The 23,334-nt window shown below is 36.2% G+C and overlaps 1 protein-coding gene across 1 annotated transcript in view; it reads left to right on the top strand.

Moving 5' to 3' along the window:
- Positions 1-23,334, top strand: part of Galntl6 (polypeptide N-acetylgalactosaminyltransferase like 6) — a 1,029,419-nt gene that overhangs the window by 187,509 nt on the left and 818,576 nt on the right. The window lies entirely within an intron of this gene.

Below are 23,334 nucleotides of genomic sequence, written 5' to 3'. Positions count from 1 at the left end.
AAAGCATATTTTATTTCATAGGCTCAACTGGACGCTACTATCTACCACACAGAAAGTTATTATATCAAAGTAATTATTTTAAAAGTCAAACATATAGCATCCATACAATTTATGTAAACACAAAGCTAATAATAGCTTCTAATAAAAACCTGTATTATTTTGATTTAAGGTAAGAAATTGAATGTTTTATTATTTTGTTGAATACACAGTTTACTATATATAAACATAGTAGTGGTTCTCAACTTGAAGGTCATGACCCCATTTGGGGGTTTGAGTGACTCACACGGGTGGCCTGAGATCATAGGAAAACATGGATTTTTACATTATGATTAATAACAGTAACAAAATCACGTTTTTGAAGTAGCAACAGGAAATGATCATCTGGCTGGTATCAAAATATTCACGGTTTGCTGGATTAGTAGGATAGAGAAATACTTATATAAGGCGTAGGCATTAGTATAATTTTTTATTCCTTGCATTGCTTTCTACCTATATTACTATTTCCACTGATTGATGTACTTCATATTGTATAACAAACGAAACCACAGCTATAATACTACTTTAAGGTTTTATATACAACCTTTAGTTTTTTCACATCTAATCTTTTTCACTAAACTTAGATAAAACTAAGGTGGTTTTCATACTTTATGTTACAACAAGCTTATATTGATAAACATAAAGAAGTGTTTTCTTAAATGTAGGAAGAGAGTTTTTCATATTTTTCACATAGAAGTTATCAGTATTGATTCCAACTGCTAAAGAATTGATTATATTGTCTCAACTTTCAAGATGGGGAAAAATACATAGTACTTAATTATTAATTAATAGTAATTGAGGGGAACAAATGAAACTCTAGCCTGGACATTCTTGAGTCTATCAAAAAACTTTAAAGCAACTCTAGGGAATATTTTAAAATATATGCAAAACTACAAGCTATCTGGCAAGTTTACCACAGAACTGTCTCCAAAAAAAGTAGAGAGGAATTTTGTGGATAACTTAAAACTGTTTTAAGTAAAGATGATAGAATTTTATCTGACTTATATTTTAAGACTGGCCTCATCCTTGTGTCCAAGAAAAAGCAAGAAAATTACTGAGTATGCCATGAGGGAAACATAAACATAGAGCTATAGAAATAATATTTATTGGTATTTAGAAGACAAATAGAATATAAAACTAGATTGCATATTTGTGTATTTTCCTAGAAATGTTAAGTGCATTAGCAACTCATAATAGTATAATACCTATCATCAACATAACTTCACAAACAGGATCACACAGGATAAGATTGTAGGGACAGCACAAGCCTTCCAGGACAGTACTTCACATAGCAGCTGAAAAGATACTTCAAGAGAAAAAGGGAGTGTCGGAAGGTGTTACAGCTTCTGGAGACTCACAGAAGAAAATACAGAAGACAAAATCAGGAGCTAAACCACTTAGATATTCACAATTTTAGCATGTTTTATTCCAAGGTAATCTCACTGAGAAGTTAATTTAGGTCTGTATAGTTGCTATAAGAAAGTCACCATCAGCGCTACAAAAGTAACCTTACTTTTATATTTTGAAGGATAAAAATATATCCATCACACATATGTTTGATTGAGAGCCAAAAAAGTATCAGTCTTTAGATAAAATTTTTGAATTAATAATTTATGAAATAGTAATGATAATGAGCAACATTTGGGGAAAATATGGCAGACCAACCATCACAGTTGGTGGTATCCCCAGTTCTTTTAAAGCAATGAGCTATGGGTTTGGAGATTAAATGGCAAGCAGGGAATTGGGTATCCAGAGAGATGTCTTTCACTGAGTCTCACCTAAGAAAAACACATATTTTATCATAATGTCCGTAATTAATGCTTTATCAGGATCACACTTTGAAAAATTATTTTTTATTGCTTTATAAATAATATCATTCAAAATTTCCACTTCCTCCCCTCCTCCCATTTCTCTCCCCCTCTTCTCTCTCCCCTCTCTGCTCTCCCTCCCCCTCCAGTCCTAACAGAGGGCAGGGTACCCTGCCCTGTGGGAAGTCCAAGGCCCTCTCTCTTCCATCCAGGTTTAGGAAGATGTGCATCCAAACAGCCTAGGATCCCAAAAAGCCAGTACATGAAGTAGAATCAAATCCCAGTGCCATTATCATTGGCTTCTCAGTCTGTTCCCATTGTCAGCCACATTCAGAAGGTCAGGTTTGATCACATGCTTGTTCAGTCCCAGTCCAGCTGGCCTTGGTGAGCTCCCCTTAGATCCATCACACCATTTCAGTGGGTGGACGAACCCCTCACGGTTCTGACTTTCTTGCTCACCTTCTCCCTCTTTCTACTCTTCAACTGGACCTTGGGGGCTTAGTCCAGTGCTCCAGTATGGGTCTCTGTCTCTATCTCCATCCATCTCTGGATGAAGGTTCTATGGTGATATTTAAGATATTCATCAGTGAGGCTATGGATTGAAATAGAAAACACTATCCTGAGTGAGATAACCCAGACCCAAAAAGATGAATATGGTATGTCCTACTCATTAGTGGATTGTAGCCATAAACAAAAGCCTATAGTTCGTGATCCTAGAGAAGCTAAATAATAAGGTAAATCCAAAGAAAAACATATATAGAGTCTTCTGAAAATTCGAAGCATACAAGATCTCCAGGCAAAAGTTGTGAGCATGGGGGGAGGGTGGGAGTCGGGTGGAAGGGGAGAGGGGGAGAGAGAAGGGAGAGGGGAGGATTGGGGAGAGCTTGGGGGAGTGGGCTGGTTGAGATGGAGGAAAGTGAATATAGCAGCAGGGAAGAAGATCTCTACATTGAGGGAGCCATTCTAGTGTTGGCAAGAGACTTGACTCTAGAGGGGTTCCCAGTGTCAAAGGGGTTGTTCCCAGCTAGGTCCTTGGGCAGTAGAGGAGAGGGTGTCTGAACTGCCTTTATCCCATAGCCACATTGAAAAATTATTTCAAAGGCATTTTCATAGAAAGATTTTCCTCAGATATTCTCATCTCCTTATCCAGACTCTTCAACATGAGAATAAAGCTTCCAATTTACATTTGTGAAGGTTGAGGCAGAGACTGAGTGGTTTGGCCTCGATAAGGTTCTATAGGGAGAGTTTAAAAGAGCCAGGTTTGCAACTACAGTAGTCATGATTTTTTCTCATGCAGTACTCCTTTCCTCCGTTGAAAAGTAGAACAAGCAAATTGTCAATGCTTTTTTTTATATTGATGCACAAGAATCATTATTCTATAAGAATACATTAAAATGTAACACCATCATTTGGTTGAATTGTCTGGTAGTATAACATATATACTATACTCCCCATTCCTCTGCAGTCATACTCTTTATAAAATAATTTATAAGAAACAAAAATATGCAGCATAGCATGTTTAAAAGTCTATAGAAATTTAAGGAAAATTGCTACCATTTTTAGATATGTTGGATTGTTAATCAGCTCCATTTACTCATCATGAAGAATCACAATGAAGTTTAAATTAAGAGTGAGATGCCTCCATTTTGGACACTGTAACAACATCCCTAATAATAAGTAAAGCCTTGTTTCACCTTAGATTCTGTTTTAAAGAACAACTTCATTCCCTACATGTATATAAAATCAATAAGTGAGTGACTATATAAATGGAATAACTTTAAAAAGATTTGTTAGCTGGGATAAAACAGAATTAAAATTACTAATTATACAATATAATTTATTTCACAAACTAGGAGAATTTTTGAGGCACATAAAACATGATGATCCAAAATTGAACTTCTCATTGAGCTCTAAGTTCTTGACTAAAACCTGTGATTCTCCATGCAGAAAACTCATGGTAATAAAGTAATTTACAATAGTTTTCAGTTAAGATATTTGGTAATGTTATAATTCTTTAAATGTATATAATTTTCTCGGCCTTCTCCAAATATAAAGACATTGTGTGTTTAAAATAGTTACATTTCTAGCATCAATATGATTTATTACAGCAAGGACATTTAGAACTTTAAGCTGAAAAACTTGGATCATTGTATAATCTCACTTGTAAAATTTTATTTTGAAGATAGACTCACTATCAAGAAAAACAATGACTAACTTAACCTCAAGATGTAAATCTTACCTTAGGATATGCTTTCCATACAAAAACAAAATCAATAGACTCCTGAAATTTAAGCAAAAACAAAAGTAATCCAAGCCATCTATTTTAAAATTGCTTTTAAAAAAACATACTCTTTTTACTTTTACTATTAATTACCCATAAACCTGAAATGTTATGATTATTATCTTGTCCCAATATTCAGCATTTTTTGTACTAATATATGATCATTAATGCCTACAATTATGATTACTTAATAATACTGGAAAATTGATTAGCTTAGTTTTTTTAATACTAATTGATACATTAGGTGTGTAGGGCATTAGTGATACTTTGTAACAGACATTAACTAAGTTTAAACTCAGATTTGACTTTAAAATCATGACAATATAATAACACATACTCCAAAACTATATTTGAATGAATGAGAAAAAAATCTACTTGAGCTACAAAATGAGATAGATTCTTCTTGTATATGGCATTATAGGATAAATAAAATTATCTTTTCAAATTATTTGTACAATATAATATAACCCAGAAGATGAATAACAATATTTACTGAATGAAAATATTTTAAAATAGCCATAAAATCTCAGGTCACTTAAAATGACAATTTTAATATTATATTATATTGTTTGTGTATTATATTCATCTACATCTGTTTTCATAACTTATAATGTAGAATAATAACACATTATTGTTCTAATAATGCACAACTCATTACCTTTGAAGTCTAAAATTTAAAATTAGCATTTTTATTCCTTTCTCAAGATATCAATTAATACATTTAGTTTTGAATATGAATTTCTGCATGTTACTCTCTGAATTTATTATATGCTACCAATATCACCCAACCTACATTTAATGTCTAAATCATTATGAATACTAAATTTTATTTACTTATTTATTTTACCTAAATTTTTCTTAAGGTTTTTAATTGGCCTATCAGACTTTACATTTCTTTAATTGAATGTTAAACATGCTATTTTTATAGTCACATTTTGTTCTTTATGTGTGTGTATTTTCCTATATTTGCAAACTTACCTTTGAGAAATTCAAGACAACAGTTATAGAAAACAAGGACCTAGTCCTATCTTTAAAGTTAGGGACAAGCTTGAGTGACTTGTTTCATGTTTTATAGTGAATATTGGCAAGATATAGCAGAAGCTGAATAAATTGGCAAGGGTCAAAACATTTGTGGTTTTAGAGAGTGAATAAACACAAAGAAGAAAGCTCACAAAAATATCTTTAAGGAGAAATATTAGAAAAAAACACCAATAATAACAGTTGTTAAAAGATGAAGTAGAAACTTCTATAGCCAGCTGGTATAGGAATACTGGGAACTAGAAGAAAAACACTTCAATCAATTAAATCATGACATTTAAATTTTGTGAAACATTTCCCTCAAAAATATCCAGTAATGCTATAAATGGGAAATTTACGCATAATAAGAATATTATCAATTTTTAATTTGGAAAACTTCATGGTTTAAAATATACTTTCAAAGTTGATTATGAATCCTGCTATACACAGTTTGTTATATGGTTTCTCGTATAGCTCAGAGAAACAATTTTCAACCTGTGTAAAATCCTTTTTGCAATTCCACGCACAAAGCAAAAACGAAAGAAGGAAATATTGTCTTATAAAGAATGAGAATCCGAGTTAGGTATTTTCTCCTAGTGTGGTCAGCCGTTAGCTGGGCCAGGGTTAAGAAAAAAGGTCAAAGCCTGGCTGCCTCTATTCACAGAGATCTGTGTATGGACTTCATTTTCACACTCATCTGCGCTGTCCCAGTAGAAAGCCTGTCTTCAGAAATGCTTGTATGGCCGCAGTGATGGTTCAGCAGTTAAGAGTAACTGCTGCTCTTCTTCAGTTGACTGGAATCACAGCATTTCCCAGGGTGACTTATCTGCTGGTAACTCCAACCCCAGGGGTTCTGACTTATTGTTCTGGGCCCTCCAGACAAACATGACAATCAAATGCACACTGCCCACCACTTCACGTATGTGCAGTTACTTCAAATATAAACTAAATCTTCTTTACAAGTGGCTTACACATAAAAAATGTTTAAAACAAGAGTATTTTATAAAACACTTCCTAGAAGTTTATTGATGTTTTAAAATTTTTTTGGTGAAGGCTCATGTTTATTGCCTGATTGAGCCCTTTCTTTTTTGGTATATGGTTATTTGATATGCCAAATATGACTATAGTAATCTTGCCACTATTCACTATTCATCATATATTATGATGCCCCCATATTCTAAGATTCTTTCTATCTATCTATCTATCTATCTATCTATCTATCTATCTATCTATCTATCTATCTATCTGGTTTTTTGATACAGGGTTTCTTTGTAGCTTTGGAGCCTGTCCTGGAACTAGCTCTTGTAGACTAGGCTGGCCTCGAACTCACAGAGATCTGTCTGCCTCTGCCTCCCGAGTACTGGGATTAAAGACCTCCACCACCACTGCCCAGTTAAAATGTATACCCCAGGCTGGACTCGAACTCATGACATTCCTGCCTCTCGACCTCCTTCATCAAATCCTACAGGTGTATGCCACCACTCCTGGCTCTAAGATATTTTAAAGATACCTTTTACTCAGTTATTCCAAAATAACAAGAGTTTTGACTACTGAAGCAGTGACCCTAATCACCACAAACCGAAACCGGCCTCTCTTCAGTTCCTTCTGCTCACTTCCCTTCTGTAAGTGACAGGGCAGCTATCACTGGGCTGCACCACGCTCCCTGCAGCTCAGTATTGATTCTCTGAGAGAGCTACATTCAGGTAGCTGTTCTTGAATCTAATATTTTCATCCAGCTTTATTTTGTATTAGTTTGAACAGGCAGCACCATGTCTTTCTCTCAAAAGATACATGCCACAGTCCTGACTTCCTTGCTCGTCTTCTCTCTCCTTCTGCCCTTCAACTGCACCTTGGGAGTCCAGTCCTTGCTCCGATGCAGGTCTCTGTCTCTATCTCTATCCCTCGCCGGACGAAGATTCTATGGTGATATTCGAGATAATCATCAGTGTGATAGTGGGGTAAGGACAGTTCAGGCACCCTCTGCTCTGCTACTCAAGGACCTAGCTGGGGACATCCCCGTGGACACCCGGGATCCCCTCTAGAGCCAAGTCTCTTGCCAACCTTAAAATGGCCCAGTCCTCCAAACTCTCCCCAGTCTTTCCCTTCTCCCTTCCCTCTCCCCCTCTCTCTTTCCCCCAATCCAGTCCCCACCCCTACCCCCACCCCGATGATCCCAACTTTTGCCCGAAAATCGTGTTTGCTTCCAATTTCTAGGAGGATCTATATATGTTTTTCTTTGGGTTGACCTTGTTATTTGGCTTCTCTAGACTTGTAAACTATAGCCTGTTTCAATAGGAGCTCACCAAATACAGCTGGACAGGGACTGAAAAAGCATATGAATAAACCGCACTCTCAGATTTTGGCTGACAATGGGGGCTGACTGAAAAGCCATTGATAAAGGCACTGGGTCTTGTTTTTACTGCATGTACTGGCTTTTGGGGACCCTAGTCTATTTGGATGCACAGCTTTCTAGGCCTGGATGAAGGGGGGTGGGAAGGCCTTGGACTTCCCACAGGGCAGGGTTCCCTGCCCTCTCTCAAGCAGGGACAGGGAGGGAGGAGGGTGAGTAGGGGAGCATGAGGGGAATGGGAGGAGGGTAGGAAGTGTAAATTTTTGAATGGAAAAATTAAAAAAAAAGAAGATGTATGCCATAGAAATACAAAAAGATGTCCTGGAGCCTAGAACATTCATTAAGGCAGAAATACGGAAAACATTTATTATATCAGAAATAGCAGACTGCACACCACTGGCCGAACAACAGATGTGTCAAAATGATGCATTACTTGAACTTTGCCTCATTCCCTCTCTCCTTTCTGCCTGCAAACAAACATGGGAGCAGATTTTAAAAAGTAAAATAAAACTGGAGACAGACTAAGTAATATCAGAGCTCTCGGAAGATGTAATAAAAGTAAGCAGATAGAGGTAATTATATTTCTTGGTTATTGATTTTAGCAGTCAAAGTCATTAGCAGCTAGTACAAAACAAATTCATTGTGAAATGCCAGGTACAATGTTGAAGTAAATACAAAGTGAAAGTAGCTGAACATTTTAGAAAGCACATTCAACAACTCATATCAAAAAGAATAAATTAATAGTCAAATTATTAAAACACTTCCTGTAGACATTAAAAGATTTGGAATGTGTAAAATGTGATTTTTATTGGCATCCTATGTACTATAAATAGATATATGAATGAGACAATGATGAGTAAAATGTTTTTCTACATGAGCATACATGATATTTTCTGATATTATTCCTCTTGTCCCTGGCATTCCCATACAACATAGAAGCTGTGTTATTTATCATCTGGAAACTTCTTTTATCAACTTCACAAAGACAAGAGCTGTGTTTTTCTTCCTCTCAATTACAGAATTGCACTGTTCATAAAATTAAATATTTTTGAGTGAGGCAAATTTTAAAGATAATTTGAAGATAGTGAGCCATCAACTGGGTAGAATATTTGTAACTAAGAATAACATTGCATTATTCTAATATTCTATCGATGAATCGTCCTAGCCCTATCAATTTCAAAAATCCCTCTATCACAAACAATGATGGTATAATCCAAACTGAAACACTAACCCACCAACCTCTATGAGCGTCTTCAAGGACTGTATCTTCTTCTAGGAATATTTCATATATATCCTAAAATATTCTACTGGTTAATATGTCTACAGTTTCTTACATAAAATTATATTCCTATTACTGTTGCTCTTCAGCAATATTTGCAAACATAGTTTACAAACTGAAATGCATGCTAATCTAAGTCCCTATCACTCAGTAGCCACAGACGCTGAAATCAGAGGGGCTATCATGATTCAGTGATTCTTTTAGGTGCTACATGTAGATATTAGCTACACCATCAAGTAAACATTCCCCAGATGCTTAGACTAAATGCATCGTGTAGATTAAATGCTATAGAAAGTGAAATAAAACTTTCTTTTTTACCTGAACTAAAGCAACTTTAAAACCTAAAATTTGTTAAATTTGGAAGAATAAACCATCCAAATCAAATTTCTCCTTTATAATTTGTTGGGTTTTGTCACAATACCAGAATGCATCTATACAGGACCCTGCCAAACACTCTCTGCATGCAGAGCAGAATGCTCCAATTTACATTCTTCGAAAAAGGACAGCTCAACCAAATTTAATGTATTTTGGCTGACAATTTGTATGCTTAGTCTCTGCCCAACATACTTTACTCTTGAAAGAGCCAAGCTATAAAGCCTAGAATTATAGTTTATAATAGGAAGTTTGATAGAGCTATTTGCACTGATATTGCACCCGCTGTAGCAGGAGCGTAATTTGTATTTTAAAGTGATGGGAGTGTTCCTTGTGGCCAAAAATGGAATAGTAGACTTTACAATGATTATTTCTGAGAACTCATCTTTCCTACATGTCTGCATAAGCTCGAGTATTTTTAGACTATTTCATCACTTATATATAATCATAAATTATATATTTCTTGTGGACCTAATTTAATTTGTAAAGCATCGAGGATTTATAAAGCAAGCCTTAAAAAAGTCTAAAGTATCCACAGGAAGATTATCTAAGTTAACTTGGCTCTCTTTCCTTCCACACTTGACTACAATGAAAGAGTTGCATTGAAGGTAATCACCCATTTCTTAACTTTACTAAACATGGCTCACATGGAAAGACAGTTATATTTTTTTGTTTTTGCATTAATGCGTTTATTAATACTCGTCCTTTTACACTTCAGTTTCCACTTCTTTCTTTGACAGTTATACAGTTCATGTATAACTTTAAGCTCTTGGTATTCACATGGAAACTTATTTTGGAAATAGTTCATCTTTCTTGTAACGTTTTCCAGGAGAATTCTCACGCACATATACTTCACAATAATATTGTTTACACTGAATTTGAGTTAAGCTAATATCAGTATGTGAATGTTGGGGGAAAGAGAAGAGGAATGGAAATCAGGGAAGAGTCCCCAAAGTGGTTACTCAGTATCAACTATTCTGCCCTAGAATTATGTACATATAAGTAACACTGCTTGAACTGAGCAAGTTATATTTATACAACTGGTAATACTTTTTTTAGAAATTTTAGAAATTGTTTACATACACACACAGAGAGAGAGAATATGCACACACTATACCATATATGCATATTTATGTATGTGTATATATATATACACACATATTTATGTGTGTATCTCACAATGATAAAAGAAATAGAGAACATGAATTTAAAAGGGAATATTTAAGCTATCCTACCTGGGAAGGATTGGAATAGGAAAGGTAACAAAGAAAATGAGAAAATGTTTTAATTTCAAAAAAATATAAAAGAACACCAGGGGCCAGGTAATGGTGGCACACAACTTTAGTCTGAGCACTCGGGAAACAGAAGCAGGCATCTCTAAATGAGTTTGAGGCCATCCTGGTTTACAAAAGCTAGTTCTGGGACAAGCCCCAAAGCTACAGAGAAACCCTGTCTCAAAAAAGAAAAAAAAAAAATCACTACATAAAATAACATTAAAGATTTTAGTTTGACTATTCAAGCAAAAAAAAAAAACTAAAGTAAGTCTGATTTTTAAGATAATTTTGTATCATCTAATTGACATTTTATTAAAAAAAACAGATTTATAACTAGAACGATAGTCTGAGTACCAAATATTGTTGGTTTTAGTTTGGAAATATACTGACTGTAATTTACATTAAGAGCTGCCTCAGGATCTTTGTGAAGGCAGATGCAATATATCTTAACACGTTCAGGTGATGTTCAGATCAGGCAAATGCTGTATCATGCCATTACAATCTACACACAGATATCCAAAATTTAAGGGCAGTGATTGGAAAGAAAATTTATTATGGAGAGAGGCAACCACTCTTGAAAGCAGCTGTTTTTGTACCTGTAGTACTGTCATGAAAATAGCTTAGGGATGCTTGGGACTAATCCTTTTAAAGGGGCTCCTGAAAAAGACAGGAACATGTGTTCTTGGCAGAGAAAGAAAAGACTTTACAGCATCACACATATACTCCACTTCAAGCCAACGTAGTGACTTAAATTAATAGCAAAGTTCTCCCTTGAGATATAGGGGACAAGATCTGCAGACAAAAAGCTTCATATATAACAATCAAAATGTACTAGTGGGTTCTCTCTGAGTACATGTGTATGCATGTAGGTATGAACATGTAGTCACATTTGTGTGTTCATATAAACCAAATATGAACAATGAGAGATTTTCATTGTGGTACTGGTACTCCTGTAAACTAGAGAAGACCTGCCTAAATTTTATATTTTGAAGTTTTTTAGACCTTTATAAATTATCCATGCAATTTATCCAAACAAAAACTGATATGATCACAAAATGAGTTTCAAAAAGGCACACATAAAATAATGACCCACGTTAAGAATGTTGTTCTAAGAGCATTATAAAATATATGAGTTCTTTTAAAGTTCATAAAATATATGAGGGTGATTATCATAATATTTGTTCTTGCTGAGAAAGGAAGGCAAGCTTCTAGAGTACCTTCATCAGGCACATGTTTTCAGTGCTCAATCTTCAGTTCTTTTAAAGTTCAGGAGCTTTAGGATGTGCAACCTCAATGGCAGAAGCAAAACATTACAGGCAGGCCTTTGTCAGTGGGCCTTTCTTCCTCTGTTCTTTGCCCAGCTTTACCTACTTTCTCTTTGTGAGGTTGTGAACCAGCAATTGCCACCTTGAATCCCAGGCCAGAGACATTCCACAGTGTCTCTGCCATAGTAGACTGACTCACAGAAACCAGAGGCCACAATAAATTCTTTCCTGAAGTTGCCATTGTCAGCCATCTGCCCTGGTGCTTTAATGATGCCTATGTTGCTCTTCCTCTTTCCAGCAGTTTTTATTCGAGTAAAAGGAGCGTCTTTCCAAACTATTACAGGGAAAGTTTTCTTCTATAATTTTATTCTCCTACAGGTTGACATCCAGTTGTGCCAGCACCATTTGTTGAAGATGCTGTCTTTCTTCCATTGTATACTTTTAGCTCCTTTATCAAAAATCAGGTGTCCATAGGATTGAGGGTTAAAATCTAGGTCTTTTATTAGATTCCATTGGTCAACTTCTCTGTTTTTATGCCAATACCAAGCTGTTTTCAATACTGTAGCTCTGTAATAGAGTTTGAAGTCAGGGATGGTAATGCCTCCAGAGGTTCCTTTACTGTATAAGATTGTTTTGGCTATCCTGGGTTTTATTACAGGATATTCTGGAAAGTAAGGAAAGTTGAGTTTCAATGTACTTGGCACATGCCAAATAAATAAATAAATGAAAATTAAAAAAAAAATAAGAGTAGGATTATTTCCTTAAAGTGATACTAGAGAATGTGGTTTCTGTCTAGAAATTGAATTGTGTATGGTTTTATCTTCTCCATTACTCCTAATTAAAAGATAGGGAATTCGTCAAATGGGCCATCGACATTTGACTTAGTCATCATGACAGTGAAAATTAAAAACCCCTGCGAGGCCCTGCATGTTGGCTGTTCCATGTGAGCTGCTGCTCTGGATAGCAGTGGCTGCACAGTGCTCTAAGTAATGATCTAGCAGGACTTTGGCTTTGACACACTGAATGAATTCAGGAAGCAGCTACTCTGGGCAGCAGTGTCGCAGAGTGCTCCACTAAGTAACTCGCTAATGGGACTTGGCTTTGATACACTGAGTAAATTCAGGACCATTGTCAGATGTGTCCTTTCAATGTTGCTTTCCGGTTCTAGAATTTTGGTGAGCAGGTATCAAATTGAATTCTAGCTCACCCAGATTTCATTAAGCCTGGAGGAAAATAGACTCAATGAAATTGAATTCATCAGTGTCAGCACAAACACACGCACGCACACACACACACACACACACACACGCACACACACACAAAGATGTTCATTTATTATAATAATAACTGAGCAAATTAAGTACTGTTTTCTGAATAAACCACTTGCTCCCTACTGCAGCATAGGGAAACCAAGCAATATATCTTGTGGAAGCATTGCTTAGTGATGATAGCTCTGAAAAAAATGATTTCTGAAAATATTTTGATGATAAGATTTAACTGAAAATTTTGCTCTGAAAACAAGGGTATTGAAAATAATTTTGCACAGAATGTTTTTCTTTGTAAATCATTTACATACTTCAACTAATATTTTATCTACAATATTGCCATCATGTAATAAAGAAAATTTCATAAAACAGATGTGCCTTTTGCAGGCAATATTTTTATAATTCTACAGAATTTTTTATATATGCCAACCCCTTGATAATATTTAATATATAGGTCATTTAAATCAATACTCCTTTTAGTAATATAAAACTATCTGTCACCTTTTTGCAATCTCAGTTACTTCTTAGGATCTCTGTGAGAATTTGCATGTCCTTTCAATAGAATGTGTGAACATTTTAAAGAATAACTGGGCATAATACAAATGTGTTTCCAGAAATGTTACATCAATATTTATGTAACTTTTTATTTTATGTTTTTGAACTTCATACATTAGCACTACATCTATCTCACTCATACCTTCTTTCTTCAAGCCGTTTCATGTGTTCCACAACCTCCCTTTCAAATTCATGGTCTCTTTGTTTTTAATTATTATAGCTTTGCACACACACAGTTCTTTACATATATCCAAATCATCTGTGTTATATGTATATATATATATATATATGTGTGTGTGTGTGTGTGTATACCATCTATATGTATAGACAGATAGATAGGTGTGAGAGATCGATAGACAGACAGACAGACAGACAGATAGATGAATACAATTTGATAAGTTCATAATTCTGTTTGTATGTCCATGTTTCTGGAATAGATAACCAAATAGGAGTCATCCCTAAGGAAGACTGACTCTTCCTGAATGAGTAGTCATTACTTGCCTGTAGCTCTTCATCTAGTGCTAGGAGCCAATGATATAGTCCCTACCCATGTTGGGTTGTTAAGTGGTATGGTCACTGTTTAACTTTGCTTATACCACTTTATGATTTAGATATCATAGGTGCGGTTTCTCTATCAACCATAAAAATCAGTAGTCCTTCAGAAGACATACTAGTCTTTGGCTCTTAAATTCTTACGACTATTCTTTTCCAGTGATCCCTGATCTTCAATGTAGCAATTGTGTTGTGGATCTAGCAACTGGCCCTGGGCATTTCATGTCCACTTGTTCTCTGCATTTTGACCAGTTTTTCTTTATTGATTTCTGTCTTACATAAACGGAAGACTTTTTGATGAAAAGTAGGAGCTACACTTATCTGTGGGTATTAGGTAGGTAATTTACAATGCATTTGGAAATTATAACGGTTTAAGATAATATGGGTCTTAGGTTTTCCTCCAAGATCTGTGACCTCATTAACCTTAGATTGTTGGCTAGGTTTTTGACTGATTCAGGCACACTTTCCCTCCTGTTGGGCAGGCTTCATTCCAATTAGACAGCTGTAGATTTTTGCTAAGATGCAAGTGTCACTTTTCTACCTTTGGGGATATTTCACCATGTTAGTTATATAGGATTTGTTTAAATATTGTGTATGCACATACATGGATAGATGCCTAGATAAATAGATGATATAGATAGACAGACAGTCATAAAGACAGACAGACATACAGACAGATAAATAGATGGGCATTTTGTTGCGTTTTGTATGCTCCGATAGGTTTTCCTAGGTTTGTTACCCACTCTGGAAGATTTCCATCTATTTTCGTAGCAACTTTACTTGCTTTCACAATTGTTGCTTCCTTTATTTGAGTTAACAGTTTTCTTTGATAAAGTAGTTACTTTGTTCAATAAGAAATGATGATCATATAGTGCAACTTGTTCTTAAATTGTCCCAGATTATTTTTTTTTCTGATGTATGCTTCTACAGCTTAAAGGGAAGTTTTAGAAGATAGTGCTTAGCATTTGTTTTTGTTCTCTTTCCTTCGTGTGTGTGTGTGTGTGTGTGTGTGTGTGTGTGTGAGAGAGAGAGAGAGAGAGAGAGAGAGAGAGAGAGAGAGAGAGAGAGAGAGAAAGAATACATTGACATTTGTAGTTTTTTTCTTTGTTTTATTTTTAATTTTTGCAAATTACCTATCCCTCTAGACAATGTTGAGTAACTCGTTCACTTCAGAGCTGCCTGGGGGAAAGGCTTAGGGAAGGAGACCTTTCAAGGAAGGAAGGAGTTGTTTCGGCATCCATCCTGTTATTCTCCTAACTTCTCACTTCTCTGTTACACTGTGTCTCCTGGACACAGTTTCTGAAGCACAGACAACAGAAATATGAAAAACAGGGTTCAATAAACATACAAGAAGAGAAGGGTTTCACAGAAGGTAATTGTTTAATTCTCTTTATATTATTCCTAAATTTTGAAATGTTCAATATCAAATAAAAGTGTTTTGCTAGCATTCTCTAAAAACAAAAGAGGAGGAAAAAATGTGTTGATTTATCCTAGGGAGATAGCAACAATCTATTTTTATATATTTTTCTTCTTTAAAAATTTTTGTTGTTATCATTGTTTGTTGGTTTTTTTTATTTTTTAATATCCATTCATCCCCTCAGACCCCAGTATGTCAATCAAGACAGACCACTGCAGTCTTTAAGGGACACTTGGACTCAATCCAAAGCATGGAACAATGGGTTCAGACAGGCCATGGATAATCAGACCTTGTGTTAGGCTCATAAAATATGATGGGGGAGAGAGAAGGCCACAAATTCAGAGTGCTTCTGGAGCAAGAAAGAAGAGCATAATTTTGAGTATCAAATTGATTAGATTAAGAAGTGCCCAGAATGTTACAATATCATTGAACATGTGTGTGTGAGATATTTTTGAAGAGGAGAGACGGCATCTTGAATGTAGGGTCATTGTTCTGAGGGCTAGGACCTGAGTCTACATTTGCTCAGCATTGTGTCCATGAGATCCATCTATGCTGTTGTTTGTAGTTTGATCATACTCAACTAGGTTTATAGCAGCATTATTCATAATAGATACAATATCTAAAACTATGTTACCAAACTGGGACTAACTAAAAGAAAAGATTAAAACTTGTATGCAGAAAAGAGTTGGTGAAACATATCTAAATATTCCTTCGTGTGTGCATCTATCCTGGAAATCTATGCATGAGTGTATTGGTAAGTGCATATTCATGAGTAAATATTTAAATAAGTATGTTTTAAAATACCAGAATTGTTTGTCCTACTCAGAGATTCCACATGTTTTCTGAACCAGAATGAGGAAGTAAAAGTAATGTTCTCTTTTAAAGAATCCTCTTTATTAGCAATTAACAAAGTAACTATTTTAATCAAAGTGCTTGTACCTTATCTCACCATATTTTGATCAAATATAGGAGACAGACTGATGAGTTAAGGAGTACTCCGCATTCTAGTTTGTTTGATTTTGTAGAAACTTTTTCTTTGCACTATTTTGAAGTCTCATGAACATGAGCAGAGGAGAGGAGTTTATTTTGCAAATTTTCTCATTTTTTCAGTCATTTGAGCAGAAATTTGCTTCTTTATGAAAATAAAAATAATATCAAATGGCATGGACTCTAGCTTGAAGACAAATGCATATTAGTATGCAGCATTCATTAGGATTATTATTGGTATGCCTGTGGAGAAAATGAATGTTCCCAGTTAACTAGAAAGTAGATATACACACATGCATGGAGATAAAGTCTACCTGGAATCAAGACTTCGGCTATATCACAAATATTTAATGACATATTTATTTTTATTTAAATAGAAAATAATTCACTTTTTGTTTGGTGTGTGCAAACACACATGTGCTTGTATTTATATTCACATGTGTATATTCATACACATATTTGTATGTGTTTGGGTATTCATGTGAATGTGTGTGTACATGTGTGTATATGTATATGAGTATGATAGTATATGTGTAGTAAAGATGGAACAGGGCACAGAAGACAACTACCTGCTGGATTTGTCTCCTTCTTTCTACCATGTGGGTCCAGGGGATTAAAATTGTCAGACTTAGCAGCAAGTACATATATTTTCTGAACCATCTCATAGGTCCTATTTCTTACACATGCGCACACGCGTGCGCTCACACACACACACACACAATTTCTTTAAGTGGATGGACATGTCTACATTGTTCATTTAATTTTTAATTAAGTTAGAATTAATTTTCCTCCTGCTCTCTGTACCTTTTGTCCTTTAAGTCTGCTGCTTATGAATTGAATATGAAGTTCACTTTACTAATAAAGCTACTCTATATTTTTAAAGTTTTATTTACTTTTAATTGATAACTTTGTCCTTTCATTTGTAAGATAATACAATTACGTCATTTCACCCTTCCCTTTCTTCTTCCCAAATCCTTTCTTACAGTTCTCTCTGTTGTCTTTCGACTTGGTTGCCCTTTTTTCTAATAATTGTTGTTACCTTTGTGTAGATGTATATGCATATATTTCAATACTCGTAAGAAGAACCAACTAAGTCTGAATGTCACCTGTATATATGAATTTTTTTTTGAATTTTTTCTTTTTGATTAAGAATTTTTATAATATAATCTTTTCTCATTTTACATAGCTATCCTTCTTCCCACTCCCTCCCCTCTTCCTGCTTCCTGTACCTTATACCAACCCCACCTCCCTATCTACTTCTCAGAAAGGGTAAGGCTTTCCCATGGCAAGTCCATGAAGTCTGACACTTCATATCGGCTTCCAGGCAAGCAAGACCAATGCCCTCCCCCATATCTAGGCTGAGCCAGGTATTTCTCCAAAAAGAATGTGCTCGTAGATGCCAGTTCACACACTAGGAATAGATCCTGGTCCCACTGCCAGTGACCCCACAGACTGACTAAGCCTCACAACTAATCCCCACATTCGGTGGGCCTGATTTGGTCCTATGCAGGCTTTCCTGCTATCAGTTCAGAGTCAGTGAGCTCTCACTAGTTCAGGCCAGCTGTTTCTGTGTGTATCACCATCATGGTCTTGACCCCGATTGCTCATATTGATGCTCCTCCTTCTCATGGTCTGGTCTCAGGTAGCTGGTTCCAGTGTTTTCCTGTAGATCTCTGTTTCTGCATCCATCAGTTGCTGGTTGAAGGTTCTATGATAACGAAGTAGTCATCAGTCTGACTACAGGGGAAGACAATTTTAGGCATCCTCTCCACTACTGCTTAGAGTCTTAGCTGGGGTCATCCTTGAGGATTCCAGGGAATTTCCTTAGTGCTATGCTTCCTGCTACCCCTTTAATGGCTACCGCTCAATCAATATATCTCTTTCCTTTCTCTCCTTCACTGAAGGGAGAAGGTCAGTGAGGGAAGAGAAAGGAAAGGGATATTTTGAATGTATGTTTTAAGGACTGAGCATCTGTTATTGAATGACCATTTTTTTTGTGCTCTAACCTGAGGAAGAATATTTCTCTCTAGATAACATTGTATTTTATTTTAACCCTCCAAAAACAAGCATTTACAAACTTTCTGCATCTGAACACACTTACCCTGACACGTTTTGCTTTTCATAGTAACAATAGTAGAAGGGGTGGGGAAGGTTTCATCAATGGCTACTAAGTTGCAGTTAAATATGATTATAATGTCCTTCTATGCTACTTCACAGTAGGGGGACAATGGACAACAGGGAAGGGCTGCACATTTTTAAAAGCTAGAAAAATGGATGGATGTAAAATTTTTAAGACCCTGATGAGTGAGAAAAGGCTCTGCTGAACCTATTTGAACATTACCCAATGCTATATGGATTGAACCATCCCAAACTATATACATATTATTTATCTTAAATAATGAAGAAGACCTCTGCGATATTTTGCAACCTGCCTATTTGTCACTCATTTTCTGCCAAAAGACTGCTGACTGTGTGTCCTTTCATATAGGTTAGAACACTAATAGAGTGTTCTAGCAGTTTCTCAACACCGCAGGAACAACAAAGAAGCCTAGCCACAATTCAAACTCCTTGTGTGTCCCTTTCCTCTCAAGTATCACAAATTACTGAATTGACACACATGTTTCCTTACAAGATATTGAATAAATTCTGGTTGTATTTATATTTTTAAAAATATTGGGGCTTTTATTCTGCCTCATCCTCAACCGTAAATGTTCATTTTCTCACTTGGTTAAAAAGTGACATTAAAAAAAAAAAAAACACTAAATAAATGTCATGATGTCGTGAAACAAGGTTGGCTATGCATTAAAGACTAGAAAGAAATTTGGGCAGCAATAAATAATCTATTATGGTTTCTTTCAGCCAGAAATCCAAATATGTCTCAACAAAGCATGGTACACATTTTTAAAACTGCAATTCCAGGAGACAGCCGAACTTTTTCCTTAGAGTGCAATCAGTGGGCCTTTTGCCATGCCATGCATGAGGCAGCAGAGATGTATATGGAGAGGAAAAATAAAAGCAAGTCTGGGCTTTACAGTTCCCTGCCAAGTCCCAGTATCAGAGACAGCGTGAATAACCCCTCCTTGCCAGGGCTCATAATTCATCACTCTGTCTCCTTTCAGCCTCCATTGCTACCAGGGAGAAGACATGTTGAATTTAATAAGTTGAATAAAAGTTATTTTCTCTGTCTGTATAGATTTTGGCAAAGTGCCTCACTAGGGGTTTCCTGATACTGGGAACTCTGTGATATCAAAAGCTTGATCACCAGTTGTTGGCCCCAGAAGGAACAATATTTTTTTTATTATTGAAAAAAAAAATTCCTGCCTCCTCCCAGCCTCCCATTTCCCTCCCCCTCCTCCCGCCCCCCCCCCCTCCCCCCCCCCTCTCTCCCTACCTCTCCAGTCAGGGTTCCCTGCCCTGTGGAAAGTCCAGGGTCTTCTCCCCTCCATCCAGTTCTAGGAAGGTGAACATCCAAACTGGCTAGGCTCCCACAAAGCCAGAACATGAAGTAGGAACAAAACCCCATGCCATTGTCCTTGGCTTCTCATCAGAACAATAATCTTAAGCAGTGTGGACTTCATCTTGTTCCCACTGGTGAGAAGCCTTTTTGTGCACCTTAGCACCTTCAGCTCTAGGGACATCTCCAGCAGGACAATCACACAGCTCAGTAGCTGTGAACATTAGGACAAACACAAGTGCTGTGTTTAACTTTCTCTAGTGGGTTTTCTGAAGTTCAGAGGAAATTCTGATTTCCCAAAATTATCTTTTATATTGTTCCCATATACGTATTTCATTGGCCTCGTGAAAGTACAGGAAGCCACAATTAACTAAATTATGCAATGAGGGCTTTGGATTTTTATTGTAAATTCTTTATTTTATTTTGTTTTATTAATAGTTCTTCATTTGCGATGCTAAGGATTGAACTAGGAAATTTACAGGAGCTTAGGCAGGCACTCCATCACTGAGCCTCATTTTCAGGCTAATCTGTATGTATACACCACACAAACACACACACACACACGCACGCACACACACACACACACACACACACACACGCACACACACACACTGCTGGTAAAATAATAGAAATTAGTTTCTCCCAAACTAATTTGCAGTTTATGTTGCTTGTCTTATAATAAACACTTTTGTTTTGGTGTCTAAATGCATCTGTTTCTGAAGAAGGTAATTTGAAAACCCCTCTGCTCCAATTAAACAAGACAAGCTTCTTGTTTTGTCATTAGAGGGAAGCGTTTATTGATCTAAAATGGTTTGTTAAAGCACATTCCTTGCCCTAATTTATTCTGTGCTTTTGAAAACTACAGGCCTTATATGAATCCCCTCTGTATATCTCCAGGGAGGACTAGGTGGAGGATTACAGTTGTGTTAGCTTTACTTTTAAGCTAGAAGTCCAAGCCACATAACAATTGTATTTTCTTAATTTTGACTCTCTAACCAAAAAATTTCAAAGTTTTAAATTTATGGTTGCAAATCACACATATTAGAGCTATTCTGAGAAAATAACTGGCCATATTAGATTCTTTAATAATTTGGCTGTAAATAGATTAAAGATTAATTCTATAGACACTGCAAGCAAATACTCAATAACATCTTAGGTTAATTTTATTGCCATGAATCATCTTCTATCTTTTCCTTGCTTACTCTCCCTCAGCATCTCAACATCACCAGTCAGGTCATGACCGGCCACCAAATGCAATGCATGTAACTGATAAGTATTTTTGGATCTCCAGTTGTGGGTGTCTCCACCAATGCAGTAGCCGAATTCAACTGAATTAATAAAACCATGTTCAATAAGCAGAGAAAAGCAACTTCCAGGTGACTCTTGGGAAAGGCAGGAGAGAAATCACAGGGTAATTGTAGGGAGAGTGTATCAAATACCGTGTAGGCATGGTCTTAGAGGGCTTTCACAGGGGGCTAGGGTTTGGAGAGAGAGAAGGGGTGCTAAGGTGGAGCTTCCACCTAAAGAGTAACATTTAAAAGGTCTCCACCATTACACAGTCTCCATCTCCTGGTGGTTTGTATCTTGGTGGTCTGTATCTTGCTTTCTGTTTCTCATTCTCTGTTTTTTTTTTTTTTTTTTTTCTCCTCCTTCCTCTCACAGAGGCAGCTCTTGTATATCTCTCTTGCAAGAGAGGAATCTGTTATTTGGTGTAATCTCGGCAACATTCATCCCGGTTGAATGTTGATCCATCAAGGTACTCATTTCTGTGATTAAGCCATACAGTGATTTTGGATCATTTGGCCTTAGTTGCCTACACATATGAAGGAATTTTGGTGTGAATTGTAACTAATGACTGATTAGTGTAAGCTTGAGGTCATACACGTGAGTGAGGCAAATGTGTTAAAGTGTATCTTATGTTACAGGCCATGAGAACTATTTTTCTCATGTGTACAATGACTTTTCTTGTTTTGTTTTGTTTTGCCTCATATGAAGATATGAATAGCTATTGATGAATATGTTTATAAATTCCAAGAGCAACTTTTATTTCCATGATGATAGAGTAGTTGACTTGAAAAAGGTGGTAAAAGGAGAATTAGGACAACTTGAATGGGAAAGTGTGTAACTCGAATATGACATTTTTGTCTCATAAATTTCATATGAAACTGACGTCACTGTGTATCCAACTTTTGAATCTTGTTAGAAGTCCAAAAGTTTAGTCTCCTTTCTGGCATTTGTGATTAATTTAATATCCATTTTAGAAACCAAGAGAATTCCAAATCTCCCTCATTTCAAGATGATATCTTCAGTATCTTATCAGATCTGCTGATTTTGATCATGTCAAAAAACAAAACATAAGCATGTTGTATGATGATTATATGAAAGATGATTTTTTCAGACTTTATATGATTCCCTGGAAAATCTTTATGCTAATATTTTATAGTTATAAACATCTGAAAACATAATTTTCATTTATCCTGTCAAGCAATTGACAATACAATCTAATTTGAAATCTTCTGGCTATAAATCTTTACAGCCATAGTGCATTGATGTGACCTGAAAACCGGTTAACATTCTGAATCCAAGCATCAGCATGTAGAGGAGGAACGCGTGGCATGAAACATGGTAGATTTGTACTTCTGAGGTTAAACTTTAAAAACTTACAGATCTCTAAGAAGTTCTTGCTTTATAACAAAACAGAGAGCAAAGGGCAGAGATTGTTTTTCCCACATACCCGCAGACTGAATACTGATATCTACCCATAAAAGTGCTATGTTTATTATAATTAAGTTACACTGGCAAAGCATTGTTTCCAAAGTCCATAGACCTCCGTTACAGTAAACTCTTTGTGATGATTGTCCTGTGACTTTGGACAACTATATCATCCCAGTCATTCTCCTGTACTTAATTCCCATTGCACATAATGTTATCACTGCTGGAACAGTTTCCTTTGCTGCCTTTATTCGCTTACCCGCAATCACAACTTAGTATGGTTTCCTTCCTGTTGCTGTGATGAAACGTCCTAATAAAAAGAGAAGACAATGGGTTGTTTTAACTCACAATTCCAGGTTACAGTCCACTGATAGAGGGGTTCACAGCAGTGGGAGCTTGAAGGCAGTTGGCCACACCACATCCAAGGCAGAGAGGCAGGGGAAAATGCACGCAAACATCATTTCTCTCCTTATATTCAGCTCCAGGACCCTCTGCCAAGGGAACAGTGTTGACCGCAGTGGACTGGGTCTTTCTGCATCAATTATTAAGATAGTCCCCACAGACAAGACTGCCAACCAACCCAAATGTAAACATTCCTTTACTGGGACTCTGATCCGAGGTGATTCCAGATTGTGTGAAGTTGACAAAGCCACCAATCACACTGCTGAGATTTTATTCTCCATAATATGGCCTTTTCCAGGATGGCATGT

Source organism: Alexandromys fortis, unplaced genomic scaffold (genome assembly GCF_014885135.2).
Source record: "Alexandromys fortis isolate MF-2015 unplaced genomic scaffold, M_Fortis_MF-2015_v1.1 scaffold_137, whole genome shotgun sequence".
Taxonomy (NCBI): domain Eukaryota; kingdom Metazoa; phylum Chordata; class Mammalia; order Rodentia; family Cricetidae; genus Alexandromys; species Alexandromys fortis.
The sequence above is the reverse complement of the archived record's forward strand: the minus strand, read 5'-3'. Positions and strand labels throughout refer to the sequence as shown.